Raw genomic sequence first — 5,462 nt, forward strand, 5'->3', positions numbered from 1 at the left:
TGGGCGGCTTTTAAAAGTTAAAACTGCAAGCGTAATACACACAAATAACGTAACACTGTGTCGTATTTACTTAATGTAGGGCAGTTGTGCTATATCTTAGGGGAGGGCCTTAATTATTTATTAATAGGCATTATAGGCCAGAGGAAATTTTGCGCCCCTTCACACCTGCGCCTGGGGGCTACTGCCCCCTCTTGCTACGCCACTGAGTCCATCGGAGTACCATCGTTCATTCTGAAGTATTGATAGTTCCAAATAAAATAGCTAGATTCTAAGCATAATTCTAGACGTTTTTTCGTTGTTGCTAAGCAACTTGTGATTCGAATTGTTCCGTTAAATGCAGTTGTTTATTAACCTGTGGAAGGCTTCGGTGATTCAGCCGAAAGCTTGTGCATTAAAAAACTAAGAAAAGCGTAGTCCAAATATAATACTGTTGGTTAAATTTATTGTTGTTCTCGCGATTAGAACATTATTTAAATCTTGTATTCTCTAATGTGTTAAATTATCGTAACTTTCTCTTGCCTGATGATGAGGTCGAAACGTTGCATGGCTATATTTATATATACGTTTGTATTTCTCTGTAATAAACATTTCAATAGTTAGAAACAAATAAGTACGATATTTTTGTGATTATTACAGTTCTAGTTGGGAGATTAATTTGTTATATACGACTCAGATTTAAGTCGAACTTTAATATTTTAAATTTCATTTTAACACCAGATTATATTATTTTTCAAAAATTTTAACCGTCCGCTGTTAAATTATGTTCTGAACAAATTACCAATTTTAGTACGAAACTAACCATTAATATCTGCTGAATAGTAGGTCAATTGATCGATGTGGTGCAGCTTAGCAGACTTAGCTTTGCGAAGGAGATGAGGGTGTAACTTTACTGCATCAAGAATTTGTAGTATCATAGGTGAGTTATTGTAATATTTTATTTAATAGTTTTGGTAATATTTGTTAATTTCATTATTTTATCAGAAGGATGTTCAATATTTTTAAATATTAAGGTATACGGTAAAAAGGAATAACGTTAAAAATGTTAAGAAGTAAATGTATGTATTGTAAAAATGTCGTCCTTACCTTGGCTTAGGCCTAATACTAGTAATAATAATACTTACTAATAATACTGATAATTGTAATACTAATCATATAAATTATAATATTAACCCTAACATTATAATTTAATACAACTTTAAGAGCACGGCAACGAATAATACGAAAGTAGCATAAAAATCACACAGTTTCTATCCGAGTTATACTTAGTTTCTCTTACCCCACCTGTTAGTGTGTTACTATTTCTCATTTAATCACAAGTTAGTGTTACCTCTACCACAGTACCAGTCGCTTAATTTGGAGGATGTCACACTTATAAGTTGCAGTGTATAAGCTAATACATAACTGTTCAGTTTGTTTAAACCACATGTTAAACAATGGTTATACTTTTAGAAATACTGTGAGCATGCAACTTTCCACTATTTAGCCAACAATATGCTGCTTAGAACAGGGGGTATTAACTATATGCTGAACTACTTATGCATTTTACTATTAAGTATAGATCATTTAATTGACTAAATAGTAATTTACCCATGGATGGCTAGAATCTTCATTGTATATACTTATCTTAGAGAGGAAATTTCACTTTTAAGTGGAAGGGTTGCAGTAGATAAGCAGGGATTTCAATAAGATAATATTAAGAGAGGTAATGGGGCAAGAACTTTAGAGAATAATACATTTAGGTCTAGGGAGCATGTTTCATTAAGTAACCTTAATAGGTTTCAGTCATTAGCAACTGAAGAGTGGGAGTTGGAGCAGAGAAGGGAAACAGTTATGGAAGAAAAGGATGATAGTGCCAAGTTGAAGGAGGTCATAGTTGTATCAATTTATTTGTTAGTAAGGCATGTAGATTGAATTGTCTTTGGAATAAATAGGGATAAAATGACAAAATTATGCTATCCAGGTAGAGGGATGAAGGAAATAACAGAGAGCAATTAATATAGTAAGAGATGCTAACAGTGATGTAATATCTGTTGTGCACAAAGACTTAATGATGTAGGGAAGAGTAGGCTAGAGGAGCTAAATGGCAAGTAAGAAGGATAATAAAAGCATTTACAGAAAAGGGCTATAATTTAATTTGTCATGGACACTGCCATGAGTCAGTGGTAGGAATGATAATTGAAATGATTGGCTGGTTGGACATTTAGAATAATATTGATGGGAAAAGAAGGTTTTGTGGATCAGATGGTGTACACTTAAATAGAGCAGGAGATGGTTTGTTTGCATGAACTATTAATTGTAAAGGCAGCTTTAAACTAGAACTAGACAATTTGATGGAGAAAAAGTAAGATACAGAAAAAGTGTCGTGTTGGAACAAAATACATCGGTAATTTTAAGTGAATTCAACAATATATGTGATTACTAAGCTTTTGTAACATATCTTATATTGGTAAGATTTTATTAAAGATTACAAGTATTTTACAAAAAGAATGAAATTATTTTAATTTAGTATTTCAATAAAAAATTATTTGTTTATTGTAGTTATTTGGATTCTGAAGTATATAAAATACTTTTTCACCTTAGTTTTCAAATTTCTAGAACTTCCTAAATGAATATAATTTTTTAAAGGTAAATGTTTATATTTTATTTTTAATTTTGTCTACCAATATCATCAACTGTTAGTTCAATGAAATGTTTCAAATTAAGGTTTTCCTTCAGATCTAACTACTTCTGATTTACACCAATAAATGGCAGCAGTGCATGAATATGTTATGCTGCCATTGTAGAGGAGCCTATGAAGAGTACTATCCCTTTTGCATTGATAAGCTCTCACGTGATACGTATGTAACTAATTCTTCCAATTAGAACTATATCAGTACAAATTTTTCTCATCAGTTGGTCAAGCTAATATTTAGGAATGCATACAAGCCAATCATAGCATGTAGAGAAACATAAAACTATTAAAAGTAAAAGTTGATTGTTGCTAATAAACAGCACAGACAGATAGATTGTTAATCCCCAAATTTATTAGTGATCTTCAGAGAATTGTTCAGTAATGTTTAGTATTCTTGAGTTCTTAACAATATGATCTGTATTACATGAAGTGTAAATTCTGTGAACTTGTACAAGTTTGGGTTGTTGTTTGTATTGTTTTTTATTATAGATATACCTCACATGCAAATTAAATATTATACAGTAAAGCTTAATTTATGGTTTTGGAACTAAATTCTTATTCCAAGTTTTCTTATTTGAGTAGACTAAAACTAAATATAATAAAAATAAAAACTAATTATTTTCTGATGTTTAGTTCAGTGATATGTGAAAACCTACACAACTTCATTAACACAGAAAATGCTGTCCAGACACTTTGTGGTGACTATAATAATGAGAGATATTTTTTTCTACACACATCTCAGTCAGATCTGCCCTTCTCCTCTTCAACTTTGTTCAATGGGTTTTCAGTTCAATTACAGCTTGAAGTTCTATTGCTTTTTGGGGATGTGATCTTCTATGGCAGCCCTTTATCCCCTTAGGTCAGGCTCATATGTGGGCTCTTTCATGGGCTTTTCATGATCAATGGAATTTGGTAGGGATCCTTTGTTGGCTCTTATTACCCTTCCTCCTACCATTGTCATTGATCAGCGTTGGTGGTTAGATATGATTTGCATGTTGGCGGGTGTCCTGCTTCCTCCACTTATTTAGTTTTCCACATTTAATGGATACATACTTTCTTGGATGGGGGTTATGGGTTGATCAACTGGAAGAATTGGGGTTTTTTGGTCTATGGCTAAGAGGTCTTATCCTATCAATGTCCTGGAGCTTCTTGCTGTAGGTCGTGTTTTAGTTCATTTTGTCCATCTGGCCAGAATTATCTGGTAATGATACATTCTGATTTTTCTTCACTGATTGTTTATCTCAATCACCAGGGTGGCACCCATTCTCCACCCCTCTCTATTCATATGTTGAATTTTTTTTTTGGGCCCACAGGTTCGATATTCCTATCATTGTGTGTCATGTTCTGGGTTCTTTTGTCATGGATCAGATTCCTGGTTCAGAAGTGGTGCGGTTCCCCATATCAGATCTTAAAAGTAAGTATTTCATCTTAGGGAGTGTCCTTTGGATGCTTCTTTCTTTCCCTCGCACCAGTCCCTACACTTATTCAATTTGGGGTTCTAGCTATTTATGTGAGTGGAGGTATTGTGTTGTATTAAAGTAATAATTTTCCTACTCTGAAAATGTATTTCTGATTGGTAACCACTGCTTTCATCTTCCGACAAAACATGAAGTGGTTGTTTGGTAGAATTGAATAGGAGGAGTTGCATGTGTCACGAGAGTATGTCGCACTCTTATTGGTGGAGGGTTGACACATGATGATTTGCATGAGAGATGCATTGGAATCAGTCAATTCCAATAGAGGGGAAATAGAAGGCTTGTGTGAAAAATAAATAAATTTGCATATAGAGGCAGCACTGAATGAGAATAGCTATTTATGTGAGCGGAGGTAAGTATCTATCAGATATAGATTTTCAGTGTAGGAAAATTATAACTTCTGTCCAAAATAATGTGTGTGAATTTTGACAGTATGAATAAAGAATGTGTACGTAGTAATAGGTAAGTACAAAATGGCAATATCCTACTTCAGGATTAGGCAATTCTATACCTTTTTAGTAAGATTCCAAAGGACCCCCATGCTGTCAACTTGGGTGCTGTTACCAGAAAGGTAAGTGCATATTGCAGGAACTGAAATAAATGAATGAAATTTGAAAGAGAAATGTCCTCCATTATTTGTGTTGTCTTTTTTTATTTTATGACCATATGTCTACATTACTACTAACCCATAGAAGTATGTAATCTGAAAGTTTCATTCGACTACTCACATTTGTTCCTTCATTTATTTGAAGAATATATGTATGTATATTATGTTTTCAAAGAATTTTATTATTGGTTCTTCAAAGATAAATGAAATCTTCTCACTTAAATCCGAGCTTGACAGAATTAAAGAACTGGTACAAACTATTACATGTTTGACAGGACCATATAAATTTTTAAGAATGTTGCATTTAAAAGATTATATTATATATTTACAAGTTGAAAAAGATACATCAGTGGGTAGCAAGAATACTATATACCAGCACAATTTCTTTGTCAGAGTAAATATCATCAAAATTAAGGAAAGAATCATGAGCATTTTATTTTATTGCTTTAACGACACCATCATTTATGTATAGTTTCATAAATCTTAAGTTCAATGCAGGAATGTCTTGCAACAATATGAAAAAGGTAACACTTTGCACACTTCTTTGAAACACCAAACTTCTAAATTGGCAACCATTCATATTCCTTTCCATAATAACCTATTGTCTTTGTGTGCAATCACAATAGTCTTGGTATATGTTATTCAGTTACATAAACACACTTTGCGCACTTCTTTGAAACACCAAACTTCTATAATAATGGCTGGAGAC

The 5,462-nt window shown here is 32.9% G+C and overlaps 1 protein-coding gene across 2 annotated transcripts in view; it reads left to right on the top strand.

Moving 5' to 3' along the window:
- Nucleotides 1-813: 813 nt before the first annotated feature.
- The window catches only part of LOC106461720 (intersectin-1-like), a 223,110-nt gene continuing 218,461 nt past the window's right edge, over nt 814-5,462 (top strand). For both annotated transcript variants that reach the window (XM_022388749.1, XM_022388750.1), the window contains exon 1: nt 814-916. The gene's annotated coding sequence lies outside the window, so the exon portion shown is untranslated. The remainder of the gene's footprint in view (nt 917-5,462) is intronic.

The sequence above is a fragment of the Limulus polyphemus genome, unplaced genomic scaffold (assembly GCF_000517525.1).
Source record: "Limulus polyphemus unplaced genomic scaffold, Limulus_polyphemus-2.1.2 Scaffold1018, whole genome shotgun sequence".
Lineage (NCBI taxonomy): Eukaryota > Metazoa > Arthropoda > Merostomata > Xiphosura > Limulidae > Limulus > Limulus polyphemus.